Consider the following 16,084-nt stretch of genomic DNA (forward strand, 5'->3'; position numbering starts at 1 on the left):
GTAAGGTAGGAGATGTACTGACGGAAGTGAAGATGTGAGTGCCAGTCGTGAATCGTATTTGGATAGCTCAGTCGGCAGAGTACTTGCCCTCGAAAGGCAGAGGTACCTAAGTTCGAGTCCCGATCCAGCACGCAGTTTTAATCCACCAGAAAGTGTCAAATCAGCTTAAACTGCGCTGTAGAGTGAAAATTCATTCTGGAAACTTAAATGAGAACTCAAAAGAAAAACAAACTTACACAGTGGTCCGTTCATAAACACGTCGAATATGATTTGTGCAACACCATTTCGTTACACATATAATCAAACAAATATGAACTTGTAATTTATACAGTCTTTAAAATAATTTAACACCTGATGTTTGTTAGTCGTGTGGTATGGAAGGAAGAAAACGAAGAAGTCTATGACTGTGGAATAAGGAAACAAGTTCTTTTTTATCCGTTTCATTTGAAGAACTTAGACAGGACCACAGGACTGGAAGACATCGACTAAGGCGAAGAAACAGTATTAGAGCAGTAAGAGTTCTTGCAAAAAATTGATTCTATTTTAGGTTTCGCCGTCACGATTAATTCTTTTCAGTGATTTTCAGTGATTTTTACGAAAAATACGCAGATATGCCAGGCTAATGTCAGTATGTTGTTGCACAGCAAACGGGTCATCTCTTTGTAGATAAAAATCCTCAGTGAGTTGGTGTTACTAAAGCACACTGTATGATACCACTTACACAGTGTATATAATTGCGCCGATTTCAGAAGAAAGAAAGTGGAACATTCCTCTAATCATTCCAACCAACATGATATGGTTGGTTGATAAACGTCATGTCAACCGGAGTTAACGTACTGCATCGCATAATGGCTTTGAAATAAGACAACTTTAAATTTCAGGATCTTCATATACACTCCTGGAAATGGAAAAAAGAACACATTGATACCGGTGTGTCAGACCCACCATACTTGCTCCGGACACTGCGAGAGGGCTGTACAAGCAATGATCACACGCACGGCACAGCGGACACACCAGGAACCGCGGTGTTGGCCGTCGAATGGCGCTAGCTGCGCAGCATTTGTGCACCGCCGCCGTCAGTGTCAGCCAGTTTGCCGTGGCATACGAAGCTCCATCGCAGTCTTTAACACTGGTAGCATGTCGCGACAGCGTGGACGTGAACCGTATGTGCAGTTGACGGACTTTGAGCGAGGACGTATAGTGGGCATGCGGGAGGCCGGGTGGACGTACCGCCGAATTGCTCAACACGTGGGGCGTGAGGTCTCCACAGTACATCGATGTTGTCGCCAGTGGTCGGCGGAAGGTGCACGTGCCCGTCGACCTGGGACCGGACCGCAGCGACGCACGGATGCACGCCAAGACCGTAGGATCCTACGCAGTGCCGTAGGGGACCGCACCGCCACTTCCCAGCAAATTAGGGACACTGTTGCTCCTGGGGTATCGGCGAGGACCATTCGCAACCGTCTCCATGAAGCTGGGCTACGGTCCCGCACACCGTTAGGCCGTCTTCCGCTCACGCCCCAACATCGTGCAGCCCGCCTCCAGTGGTGTCGCGACAGGCGTGAATGGAGGGACGAATGGAGACGTGTCGTCTTCAGCGATGAGAGTCGCTTCTGCCTTGGTGCCAATGATGGTCGTATGCGTGTTTGGCGCCATGCAGGTGAGCGCCACAATCAGGACTGCATACGACCGAGGCACACAGGGCCAACACCCGGCATCATGGTGTGGGGAGCGATCTCCTACACCGGCCGTACACCACTGGTGATCGTCGAGGGGACACTGAATAGTGCACGGTACATCCAAATCGTCATCGAACCCATCGTTCTACCATTCCTAGACCGGCAAGGGAACTTGCTGTTCCAACAGGACAATGCACGTCCGCATGTATCCCGTGCCACCCAACGTGCTCTAGAAAGTGTAAGTCAACTGCCCTGGCCAGCAAGATCTCCGGATCTGTCCCCCATTGAGCATGTTTGGGACTGGATGAAGCGTCGTCTCACGCGGTCTGCACGTCCAGCACGAACGCTGGTCCAACTGAGGCGCCAGGTGGAAATGGCATGGCAAGCCGTTCCACAGGACTACATCCAGCATCTCTACGATCGTCTCCATGGGAGAATAGCAGCCTGCATTGCTGCGAAAGGTGGATATACACTGTACTAGTGCCGACATTGTGCATGCTCTGTTGCCTGTGTCTATGTGCCTGTGGTTCTGTCAATGTGATCATGTGATGTATCTGACCCCAGGAATGTGTCAATAAAGTTTCCCCTTCCTGGGACAATGAATTCACGGTGTTCTTATTTCAATTTCCAGGAGTGTATAATATGCAGCTAAGTTATTAAGGACCGTCTGAGACCCGGCGTTGCCCGGGTATATATTTATTTCGGTTCCATTAGCCCGTCTACTGGGCCCTGCTCTCTCTGTCCATCTGCTCCTTCTCCGTCTTTCCATCTCCTATGCCCACTACTCCTCTTAGTCCGACTCCTCCTGCCCCTCTCTCTTTTCCTCGCTCCCTTTATTTCCTTGTCTTAGTATGTAACAAGCACAGCTGTGGGGATGTTCGTCACTTAACAGAAAGAAGCACGTGGCTGTCACGTGCCCAACAATAGCCTCTGTGTGTCAAAGGCAAAGTAGCGGGCAATGAGCCCACATCGCGACATATGTATGGCGTATATGTAGTACGTACACAGGCGTAACGCCGATGTATACGCCATATTTATATGATTGTGTGTTTTGATAGAGTTGAAAATAAAGTATTGATGAAATACTTCCTCATAGATATTTCCTGCAAATCTTACTGCTGCTTCTTGCTTGGTGGGAGACTAAATATACATTTCAAAAAGGGTGTGCAGTTCCAGCAAATGCAACACGTGATGGACCCAATCAGGTAATGCATCTTCTTACCATACTGTTTCATAGTCATTGTTTGTTGGACAGTATTCCTCCTGTCTAAAGTCATATGCTTCTCTGTTGCCATACCTGTCCATTCTAGATGCAGAAAGCTGTGAGCACATATCTCTGATACATGTTCACAACAAACAGAGTAGTTAGTCGTCTTTGTTCAAAGCAAGCGTCTCATCAATTGAACAATGAGACCTGGACTTACGGACAGACAGTGAAGAAATGACGGCGCTTGCGCAAGCGAATTATAAAAATTAAAATTTCTCGAAGGGTGAGGGGACGAATTTGGACGCTTTTGTTCCCCTGGGGACCCCTTCGCACTTTCGCAAAAACGCGTAATGCCATTGGTGACAAGGGGGAAGTGTGAGGGAGAGGGAACTCTGGGGATAATGTAATTGCCCGAGTGTTGGATGCTGGCGTCAGCGATCTTTGGGATCGTACCTGCAGTACCCTCTGCTGATCACTATTAAGATTTATCGAGACTGATAAAAGTTGTAGACACTGGGTAAAGGTTGTTTCTACTAGACTGAAGAGAATCGCAGTAATCTACATCTGACCAATAGAGCTGGTTTTCGAACGTCTTCTGAATACTTCCATCTTTCCGAAATAATATCAAAACTCACAGATTACACGTTCAGGACTGAGGTACAATAAAAGATACTAACGATTTATATGTAAACTGCCTGACAAAAAATGTAAACCCAGGAGCGGTGTTGGATGTCAGTGTGACTTAGTACAAACGGTTCAAATGGCTCTAAGCACTATGGGACTTACCATCTGAGGTGATCAGTCCCCTAGACTTAGAACTACTTAAACCTAACCATCCTAAGGACATCAAACACATCCTTGCCCGTGGCAGGATTCGAACCTGCGACCGTAGCAGTCGCATGGTTCCGGACTGAAGCGCCTAGAACCGCTCGACCACAGTGGCCGGCCGACTTCGTACACATAAATACCATCGTCGGATATGCCAATGATTAGAGCCGCAATTCTCTGTAACGGGTAGAACGGTCATAGCAGTGGATTAGTGTTGTTACCAGGCCTGGTAGGGAATATAAGGAGCGTGAGCAGCGTCAGATGCTGAGTGATCTCTGTCGTGGACTCGCGTGAGACAGCGGTATCAACACCTAACGGTAACAGAACGGAGCCTCAATGTGGTTCTCCATTTGGTCAGTTATTGGAATTTTGCAATGCCTGGATTTTCACGCATTCGGATGTGTCAGTGGCCCGACGTAAGAATTGCATGACAACGAGGAGGCAGGCACACTCGTTGTCAAGATTCCGGTCGACAGTATCTAGATCGCCGTATTATGCACGAAGCTCAGCTAACCCCTACACATCTGCGCCTGCCATCCGAAAACAAATGATGGTCTCCCTGCAACATTGTTTGGCTTCCTGCACCACTGATCGGAGAATGTCAGCAGCTAAATTAGGGTATTACCGTCCCATCCGAAGGCTGTCATTAACATCACAACAGACATGGCTGTGTTTGAAGTGCTGCATTGACCGAGCAGCATGGACTGCTGATGAATGGCGTCGCATTGTGTTCAGCGATAAATCGCGGTTCTGCACTACTCCGGGTGGCCACCGTCGGAGAGTATGGCGGCTACCTGGGGGAGGTCCCATCCTTCCAAGGTTTTGAAAAGGCACAGCGGTGCTAATCCTGGCGTCATAGTGTGGGAAGCCATCAGTATGACTTCAGGTCACAGTTGTATGTTAACTGGGGACCGAGAAACGATGGAGAGGCTCCGTCCCCGCAGCAGCCACAGTGGTCCACAACCCCACGACGTCTATCGCATTCACTTCACCCCTCCGCCGCCCCACACCGAACCACTCTTTCAGGGTTATTTTGCGGTTTGGCCCTCGGTGGACCCCTCTAGGGAACGTGTCACACCAGACGAGTGTAACCTCTATGTTTGCATGGGAGAGTAATGGTGCTGTACGCGTACGTGGAGAACTTGTTGGCGCAGCAATCGCCGACATAGTGTAGCTGAGGCGGAATAAGGGGGACCAGTCCGCATTCACCGAGGCAGATGGAAAACCGCCTAAAAACCATCCGCAGACTGACCAGCTAACCGGACCTCGACACAAATCCGCCGGGCGGATTCGTGCCGGGGACCAGGCACTCCTTCCCGCTCCGGAAAGCCGTGCGTTAGACCGCTCGGCTAACTGGGCGGGCCTGCAGGTCACAGTTGGTAGTGATTGAAAGAACTATAACTGCTCAAAGGTGCGTCAAGGACATCCTGCGCCCTAATGAGTTATCTCTCATGCGACAGTGCCACTTTTCAGCTGGACAATGCTCTTACACACATGGTACGTGTCTCTGTGACCTATCTGAGTGATTTTGAAGTACTCCCGAGGCCAGCAAGACCTCCTAGGCCGGTCTCCGATAGAACATGTGTGGGAACGGCTCGGATGTCAACTCCGTCCCAATGTCACTATGCAGGATATCAAGGACGTGTTTCAACAGTAGTGGGCCAGCTTGCCTCAGGGTAGAAGACAAACGACTTTTTGACACCCTTCCCATCCGAATCACTGCATAAATCCAGGTTCGGGGGAGAGAGAGGGGGGGGGGGGAATTACAACGTCGTATGAGTAAGTGTTGGGCTTATACTACCAAGTTCTTCGTAAATTTGACTCGCTTTTGTAATCACTGAAATTACATTTCATTTCCTGCTCTCCTTCAGGGTGCTCCATTTCTACACTCCTGGAAATTGAAATAAGAACACCGTGAATTCATTGTCCCAGGAAGGGGAAACTTTATTGACACATTCCTGGGGTCAGATACATCACATGATCACACTGACAGAACCACAGGCACATAGACACAGGCAACAGAGCATGCACAATGTCGGCACTAGTACAGTGTATATCCACCTTTCGCAGCAATGCAGGCTGCTATTCTCCCATGGAGACGATCGTAGAGATGCTGGATGTAGTCCTGTGGAACGGCTTGCCATGCCATTTCCACCTGGCGCCTCAGTTGGACCAGCGTTCGTGCTGGACGTGCAGACCGCGTGAGACGACGCTTCATCCAGTCCCAAACATGCTCAATGGGGGACAGATCCGGAGATCTTGCTGGCCAGGGTAGTTGACTTACACTTTCTAGAGCACGTTGGGTGGCACGGGATACATGCGGACGTGCATTGTCCTGTTGGAACAGCAAGTTCCCTTGCCGGTCTAGGAATGGTAGAACGATGGGTTCGATGACGGTTTGGATGTACCGTGCACTATTCAGTGTCCCCTCGACGATCACCAGTGGTGTACGGCCAGTGTAGGAGATCGCTCCCCACACCATGATGCCGGGTGTTGGCCCTGTGTGCCTCGGTCGTATGCAGTCCTGATTGTGGCGCTCAGCTGCACGGCGCCAAACACGCATGCGACCATCATTGGCACCAAGGCAGAAGCGACTCTCATCGCTGAAGACGACACGTCTCCATTCGTCCCTCCATTCACGCCTGTCGCGACACCACTGGAGGCGGGCTGCACGATGTTGGGGCGTGAGCGGAAGACGGCCTAACGGTGTGCGGGACCGTAGCCCAGCTTCATGGAGACGGTTGCGAATGGTCCTCGCCGATACCCCAGGAGCAACAGTGTCCCTAATTTGCTGGGAAGTGGCGGTGCGGTCCCCTACGGCACTGCGTAGGATCCTACGGTCTTGGCGTGCATCCGTGCGTCGCTGCGGTCCGGCCCCAGGTCGACGGGCACGTGCACCTTCCGCCGACCACTGGCGACAACATTGATGTACTGTGGAGACCTCACGCCCCACGTGTTGAGCAATTCGGCGGTACGTCCACCCGGCCTCCCGCATGCCCACTATACGCCCTCGCTCAAAGTCCGTCAACTGCACATACGGTTCACGTCCACGCTGTCGCGGCATGCTACCAGTGTTAAAGACTGCGATGGAGCTCCGTATGCCACGGCAAACTGGCTGACACTGACGGCGGCGGTGCACAAATACTGCGCAGCTAGCGCCATTCGACGGCCAACACCGCGGTTCCTGGTGTGTCCGCTGTGCCGTGCGTGTGATCATTGCTTGTACAGCCCTCTCGCAGTGTCCGGAGCAAGTATGGTGGGTCTGACACACCGGTATCAATGTGTTCTTTTTTCTATTTCCAGGAGTGTATTTCAGACAGTGGCTACTGTTAGCGACGGACCACTACACAACAAAAAGGTGCAGAGATTTGAGGATAATAGCTACTCATTCTGAAAAGAAAATCGCAAAAGGTAATAAATTTTCATTTAATAAGCATAAACACATGGATCCCACCGTTATAATCAATACGCTGATCCCCTGGCGAGTGAAGTGTATGTAAAATTGTCTGCGTTCGATATTTTTCGAACATAGTTAACTTGCGCATGCTCAGAAGTTGCGCGTTAGGTTGGACAGAAGTAAAAGGTAATAAATTCAAGATCGTTAAGACTGTTGTAATCTATTTAGTTAAAAAATTTCTTACATTTGATTAATAAAATAAAGTTACTTAGAGCAAAACTGAGAGTACGATGAAGTTAAGAGGAATACCAGTTCGCCATCCGCTGAGAGAGAGATGCCCATAGTCATTTTTTGGGGAGATGTGGAGAGAAGAGGGGATAGCATTCCTGAAACGTCCAAGTTTATAAACTGTAGGCGTATCTCCGTGGTTCAAGTGTGTCGTGAGTGGTTTAATGGAGTCATTGTGGAAATCGTCACGGTAGAACCGAAAGCTGCCCAACTAAAACCAGAACCGCTGGGCCACCTCGGCCGGCTTTACTCCATAACCTGAACTGAAGTGACGAGAGGACGAGATATCCTTTGCAGTCTCCTAAAAATTCCAAGATATTTTCTGTGACCATTTTTTTTCAATTCTAAACGTCTCGCAGCTTCCATTGGACGAGGATTTCAAGGAAGAGCACTTCAGAATCATTTCTGGTGCATCCGTAGGAAATGATATGTTCTTCGTTGGAAATCTTGAGCGTTCTACTATGAGGTTGAAGGTGAACATTGCCGGCCGCTGTGGCCGAGTGGTTCTAGGCGCTTCAGTCCGGAACTGCACTGCTGCTAAGATCGCAGGTTCGAATCCTGCCTCGGGCATGGATGTGTCTGATGTCTTTAGGTTAGTTAGGTTTAAGTAGTTCTAAGTCGAGGGTACTGATGACCTCAGACGTTAAGTCCCATAGTGCTTAGAACCATTTGAACTATTTGAAGGTGAACATTGCCGGTACTATCCTATGTCAAATCTGTACCATACACACACAGCTTTACAGTACTCCTGATTTTAGTAGTGATGTAATATATTTTACACTGAGGTGACGAAAGTCATCGGATAGCAATATGCATATATACAGATGGCGATAATATCGCGTACATACGGTATAAAAGGGCAGTACATTGGCGGAGCTGTCTGTAATTTGTATTCAGGTGATTGATGTGAATAGCTTTCGACAAGAATATGGTCGCATGACGGGAATTAACAGACTTTGAACGCTGAATGGTAGTTGGAACTAGACGCATGAGACAATCCATTTCGGAATTAGGTAATTCAATATACCGAGATCCACAGCGTCAAGAGTGTGCCGAAAATACCGAATTTCAGGCATTATCTCTCACCACGGCCAACGCAGGGGCCGACAGCCTTCACTTAACGATCGAAACCAGCGCCGTTTGTGCAGAGTTGTCAGTGCTAACAGACAAGCAACGCTGCGTGAAAAACCGCTGAAATGAATGTGGGACATACGACGAACGTATCCATTAGGATAGTGCGGCGAAAGTTTGCGTTAAGTTTCTATGGCAGCAGACGACATACGCGAGTGCCTTTGCTAACAGCACGACATCGTGCGCAGCCCATCTCCTGGGCTCGTGACCATATATGTTGGATTGTAGGCGACTGGAAAATCGTGACCTGGTCAGAAAAGTCCCAATTTCAGTCGTAAGAGCTGATGGTAGGGTTCGAGTTTGGCGCAAACGACAAAAAGCCATGGACCCATGTTATCCGCAAGGCACTGTGCATCCTGGTTATGGCTCCATAATGGCGTGTGCTGTGTTTACATGGATTGGACTGGGTCTTCTGGCCCAAATGAACCGATCATTGACTGGAAATTGATACGTTCGGCTACTCGGAGACCGTTTGCAGCCATTTATTTACTTCATGTTCCCAAACAACGGTGGAATTGTCACTGGGCTACAACTGTTCACGATTGGTTTAGAGAACATTCTGGAGAATTCGAGCGAATGATTTGGCCACCGTGATCGCCTGACATGAGAGTAGTAATTATGGACTGCTATAGAGGCACATGGCTGAATGTTTCTGCAGGGGACTTCCAACGACTTGATGAGTTCATGTCACGTGTGTGTTGCTGCACTACGCCAAGATAAAGGAGGTCCGACACGGTATTAGTAGGTATCCTTTAAATTTGGTCACCTCATTGTATTTTTGTTTGCTCATGTAGGCTCTCTCAGATCCACACCTGTTAAAACGTGGTAAAACGTTTTCGCCGGCTGAAGTGGCCGTGCGGTTAAAGGCGCTGCAGTCTGGAACCGCAAGACCGCTATGGTCGCAGATTCGAATCCTGCCTCGGGCATGGATGTTTGTGATGTTCTTAGGTTAGTTAGGTTTAACTAGTTCTAAGTTCTAGGGGACTAATGACCTCAGCAGTTGAGTCCCATAGTGCTCAGAGCCATTTGAACCAAAACGTTTTCCTGCAAAACAGACTTTGTTACCCAGATCATTTGCGTTACTTAATTCATATTGGTGGGTGTCATTAAGTTCTCCATCTTTTATTCAGTTCCAGTTTTGCGTCGTTGTCTCCCGTATCAATCAACAATTACGTCTTCTCCGAAGTTTGTGCTTCTGTGATGTCGATTTCCACTTCCTCTGAACTTCTGGTGCGAGGGTGCGCATGGAGACTTCTATGAAAAACTATTAATTTGAGTATAATATACGTATGTCTCTCGCAGTTCTTACTTAACAAGGCAGCATCAATATGTGTGGTTGCATCTTCATAGTTTTGGCGGTCGATGTGACTTTATGGAGGTGCTTTACCATGATGTCTTCTCAGTCGTGCTTTACTGTTGCCCAGATGCCCAAGTATTTCAGAATTCTGCCTGTCGTGATTATTATATTGTACGTTAATGCTCCTATTTCTCTATTCTTTCTGTTCGGATTGTTGCCCTCTCCAGATTGCCTGAGGCAGAGCAATGTGTAGTCAATATAAGAGTCTGACCATTCCGATTACCACATAGTTTTATCGACGGTAAGAACTTCAGGGTGATGTGTGCCATTAAGAAGCGCTACGGAAGATGATTTTGAATGCAGCTCGATGTATAGAGGTTAAACTGTGTATCGATTCCCGTGGTACTTGTCGTGGTACTGGTTTTCCTTTCCGTATAAGTTTTTATATAGAGGGAGACGATGATGCAGCTTTAGCTAGTCGTGTTTCCGCATCCGGCACATATGCGACGTTGTGTCAACTACCTGTATACCAGGCACGATTAGCCGATACGGCTTTCGCATACAGAAGACCGCTGGCGGTATCTTGTTTCACATGGCTTCCCTCGGCAGTGGCATACGGCTTCGTGATGGATACGGCCACACTCGCGTTTTGCTAGCGTAGCGGCGACGTTTTTCAGCCGCGAGAAGAGCCTACTGACTAAGTGGCGCACTCGCGCCCTGTAGGAATTGGTGAGACAGGTGACGGCTTCGATTGCCCAAATGTCACCAAGCAATCATGTTCTTACTCTTGTCACTGTAATGTGAAAACATTACATAGTATTTCTTGGTAGCTGCAGTCAGATTACAGATTATCAGTTAATTTCGTCTTTCTTGGGAAATTTTATCGATTGCCAACACAATTTAACAGCCTCAATGTCAGCGATTATAAGTGCAGTGATTCATTGCTTTTCAAATCGTAGTCCAGTTCTCAATTGCAACTACCCTTAACGTTGAAAAATAGCAAGCGGACTAATCGTTTTGTGATCGTTATGTTCGTATTTTGTGACACTAAGCGAGAAAAGTTCATCTTTGTAAGCTTGAGTGCTTCTTTTCTACTAGTGTATGTACGTGGAAAAACAGGTACCTTTTATTGTCCATTCATATATCGAATCTCTAGGTTGTCATCGTGTATTCGGTTGCCACCTTAGTACTGTTGCAAAAATGTAGGATTAGCGTTAGGCGTCCCATGAACATGGAGCTATGGAGCTTACAGCGTCAAAACCCTAGTTAGGTCGAATAAATATGAGGGAACGAAATAGGGTGAACTTTATGGGGATACCTTACGGGCATTGACCTGAAGTGGCTTATGGAAGGCAAAGGAAACGTACTTAGGGTGAACACTGCTTCTGCTGAAGAAGAGTGCTATGTTTTAAGGACTACGGCGCCGACTGGGGAAGCGGAAGAGCGTTCTCCTGCGTTAGTGAGTAGGTAAGGAGGCGGCGTGGGAAGTGGTAGTGCATGCGGTCAAGCAGGCGGCTCAACTTCCGTGGCCGGATGTTGGGATTAAGTATTGCCTCTCGTGGACACGCTTCTCGCGCCGCGCGCTGTGCGCAGCTGTTGCTCAGTCGCCGACAAGGAAGCAGCGCAGAGAAATTTGTTTTACGAAACTCTAGGGTCAGCCTAGTGGAACGTGTACGCCGCGTCGTTTCAGTTCTGGATTCTCAAGACTACGTTGCAAGTGGCTGTGTTGAAAAAATCGACCATTGCAAGTGGCAGACAATTTACGTTCCAGTAATTTACATTTTGTGGTGCTTATTGTTTCTAATTCGATTGCATCTTACCACCAGCGCCTACAAATGGTTCGTCCACGCATTGCGTTCCTGGCATTATCTTGGCTTTCAAGTCTGCATAGAATATTGATGATGGTTGCAGATAATACTCTAACTGCAACTTTGCTTGATGGTAAGTCATCGAGCAGTTAACAGGTACGCAGCGTGGAGACTCGACGCGCAGAAAGGATGCCGCTAAAATTGTCGTGGGTGTAAGATAAAGGCCAAAATTAGCGAAAAAAATTTCAACTTGCCAAACGTTTTCTATTGTTATGACAATTACTGATTTTAATAAACGCGTACAGATGGCATCATTGAGCAGGAAAGTAAAGGCAGTAGGCAGCCATACGAGATGTGGCTATAAAATAAAGGGACTATTGCTGTTAAACATTTTATTTCAAAAACATTAGCATTTAGCTATTGTCGTCCTCAATATGCCCTTCTCTTCTATTCCTACAATGCTCCATGCGAATTTTTCATTGATGGAAACACTGCTGGAAATTTTCCTATGTGAGCTCCTTGATGACGCGTGCCGCTTTTCCTTTCACTGCTTCAGTGGACTGAAATCTTGTTCCATTTAGTGCAGATTTGACCTTGCAGAATGGATAAGTCAGATGGTGCTAGGTCAGACGAATAAGGTGTGTGGTCCAGCAGTGGGATTCTGTACATCGTTAGAAACCTCTTCACAGACAATGCGATATGAGCCGGTGTGTTGTCTTGATGCAGAACCCATGCCTTGTTCTTCCACAATTCGGATCTTTTTTAAAAATTTTTCTCGGAGTTGAGCAAGAACCTCAATGTAATAGTGTTGATTAATAGTTTGACCTTTAGGAACCCAATGAAGATACACAATTCCATGAATATCGAAAAACACAGTCATCATCGCTTTGAATCTTAATTTGCTCATTCGACCTTTTTTCGCTGCCAGTGAAGCTGGGCCCTTACAGTCCATGAATTGGCGCTTAGTTTCTGGATCATAAGTGAAAAACCATGATTCGTCATATGTTATCACTCTTTCCACGAAATTAGGATTGGTATTCAAGGTGTCTGTACAAACATTATCAAGAGGTTCTTTTTGTTCGATCACGAGACTTTTCGCCACCAGTTTCGCACTCGCTTTACTCGTGTTAAATTGCTTATACCAAGTTTACCTAAGGTATTCTTTGTCAGTTCCTACAGTTTCAGCAAGCTGTCGAATACTTAGTCGACGGTCAGATCGAATCAGATTCCCTACATTTTTCATATATTCATCCTTTTTTGATGTTGAAAAACGTCCCGGGCGTCGGTCATCTTCGTCTTCTCGGCGATGTTGGAAATGCTTGAACCACTCAAAAACTCGCGTTCGTGTTAAATAGTCTTCGCTATACACTCCTTTGAGTAAAAGACAGATTCCACTAGCAGTTTTTCCAAATTTCACGTGAAACTTCATGACAATTCGTTGCTCCAATATTACACTTGGCAAAACAAAATAACAACTCTTACTAACAGCTCTTACACAAACGAAGGCCTCGGCCACACTTATTTTTCTAAGACACCAGAGATGCCGCATTCGACTGAGAAGACTTCACGCTTCACAGCTATTGGTCGTTAATCTTTGGCGAATGCTTGCTTACTCTGTGAAAGCATCAGTCCCATTATTTTATAGCCACATCTCGTATTTTTTCGCTGCGCCTTAACTACACTTCAGCTTTCCAAAAATCACATGGTTCTACGTCTAGACAGCATACTCGTATTTAGCGCAGAAAACGAGCTAGGCGGCGTGGTTAAGACTCTGGTGTCACATAAGGGGGCAGCAGGATTGAAATTCAGATTTAGATTTTCTGTGACTTCCCTAAATTTATTAAAGAGAATCCTGGGTGAATCTTTTGAAAAAGACACAGCCGATCTCTGTTCTCGCTCAATCCTAGAATTGCACCAATCCTAAATGATGATGTCATCGGTGTGTTAAAACTGGTCATATTTCCTTCTTAACTTATAATCTGGCCTCAGGATAAAGAAGTCAAGGAGTGAAGTGATACAAAGGAAAATGGTGCCACACTAACCACTCTGTTAAGGACGACACAGCAGACGAAGTGAAAACTCATTGCTGTCTAGGAAGCAACATTAAGCAAGACAACCGACGTTTGACAGCGGAAGCAGATTGATGTGGGGAAGAAAACTGTTTGGCAGGGAAGGGCTCCATAGGAATCGGATATGGATGTTGAAGATGGTACTGAAAATGTGCGTGTGGAACACAGCATCGGAGTGAAATGCGGACCGTGGGGAAAACATGAGGAGGAAGGAGATAAAATGAGAAAGGGTGAGAAGTGAACAAATTGTAAGATAAAGTGGATAGTATAAAAAAGGTTGGAAATAAACCTATCAGAGATACTTACGAGAATAGTGGACAGGTTAGTGGAGCATCGACGTATTAATTCAGACCTACTTTTGGCGGAAAACTGGACGGTCAGACAAACATAACAATCTGCAAGACATGTAACTGGAGATGCTCAGTTATGCAGAGGTTAAAAGATAAACACAAAATAAACAACATAGAAGACGGAATCCAAAACAAGTCAAAAGAAAGACTGAAAAAGTGTTGAGTTGGTGGATTATGTGGCGTCGGCGTCTCATTAGAGATGACACGACTCAGTGGTGATGGTTGTCCGAGTCGGTATGACGTGGAACGGCGTCCGTCGCTCACGACAACGCCACCCCGCCACCCTGTAACTAGTAAGAAAACACAAACTCCTCGCGTGGTTTGGTCATATTTCAGATACCGTCTTTCGTGATTAATGTCAATATTCGATAGAACAGCGCATCAGAATGTGTAAGCCGCTCTTGCTTCTTCTTTTTATTATGCACTAGATAATGGATGTTGGATATTAATAATATAAAGTCTTGAATCTTCAGTTCATCACCCAAGTCGTTTGGCGTGTCGTCGTCGAGCCCCGCGATGTAGGCGCCAAATAATGTGGCGTCTGCGTCTCCTTAGAGTTGACACGACTCGGCGGTGATGGTTGTTCCAGTCGGTATGACGTGGAACGGCGTCCGTCGCTCACGACAACGCCACCCTGTAACTAGTAGAAAAACACAAACTCGTCGCGTAGCTTGCTCATATTTCAGATACCGTCTTTCGTGATTAATGTCAATATTTCGATAGAGCAGCGCGTGAGAATGTGTAAGCCGCTCTTGATTCTTCATTTTATTATGCTCCATTAGATAATGGATGTTGAATATTAATAATATGAAGTCTCGAATCTCAATCCATCACCCAAGTCGTGACCACATAATGGAATTGCGAGGATGTTAAGTTGATAAATTGTTATTCCATCGTCAAAACGTCGCTATGTCGCGTGTTCAGTAACTGCGTAATTCCAGAGATAACATATACTTAAGCAATGTTCAGAATGCATCGTAATCTTGGGACAAATCTATGACTGTTCACTGTTAAATAGTCATGAATACACTTTTCACTTCATAATATTCCAATAATCAATTAATTTTCACTAATACATCTGATAATGTGTATTCAATTATGTAGGCGACACGAAGAATTAAAGTTTGAATCCAATTTTATTGTTCCTTGTAACTAATTGTCCCTACGCTGAGCACACACACCGATTTCTCACTCAGTGAACTGTTTCCGTTTGCATCAGTAATCCTGTCGTTGACGACAACTGACAACTCGGCGCAATTGTACGTTCTTCGTATTGGCGTTTGTATGTTACCTACTCGAGACTAATAATTGTTTTTCTGTCGGCGATCTTTGTTTTTCAGTGTCCTTCAATGTTCGTGCTTATTCAGTATCACGAAGGCTAAGTCCCATCACACGATTTAACTTTGTCGCGAATCACCGTATCCCGTTATCTTGCTAACAGTAAAGATGACTTTACTTTAGTATGACTTCTCAATAATGCTTCAGTCTATATCGCAAAACTTTCGATTACGTTAAAACAATCTGTTAGCGCTTACATGCATGCTACGATCGCAACAGTACTAGAGAGCGACTAGATAGCAACTGAAGCTAACATTTCCATTTCCGAGTTACATTGTAGTCACACCGAACTTCCTTTTCGATGCGGCTACAACTCTCTTCTATGGTAAATGTTATCTTTTGCCAGTTTACCATCTGGGCTTTAACGTTCGTTATTAATTATTTTGCAATTCTTTCTTTGATGTTTTTGTTGCGCATCCTATCATATTCTTTCATTCAGTCTCTAATTCATGATAAATATTATTATTCACATGACATCGTGCATTCCTGTTGATCAAATTATCACAAGTGTAAAATTTGTCGTCACTAGCTGACGCCACTGTCAGGGTGACTAATTTTCTTACTTCTTTTACAACAAAGGGTTGTTTATTAGGGTTTCTATAATTGGGGTGTTACAGTTGGCATGAATTTCATGTTGAGGTGTTATCCACGAAAAATCATATTGACCTCTTTCAGTGAAACACACCTCCAGC

The 16,084-nt window shown here is 46.2% G+C and overlaps 1 protein-coding gene across 1 annotated transcript in view; it reads left to right on the forward strand.

The window, feature by feature from the left end:
• Positions 1-16,084, forward strand: part of LOC126470344 (uncharacterized) — a 913,419-nt gene that overhangs the window by 86,780 nt on the left and 810,555 nt on the right. The gene's annotated exons all lie outside the window — the stretch shown is intronic.

Source organism: Schistocerca serialis, chromosome 3 (genome assembly GCF_023864345.2).
Source record: "Schistocerca serialis cubense isolate TAMUIC-IGC-003099 chromosome 3, iqSchSeri2.2, whole genome shotgun sequence".
NCBI classification, from domain to species: Eukaryota; Metazoa; Arthropoda; class Insecta; order Orthoptera; family Acrididae; genus Schistocerca; species Schistocerca serialis.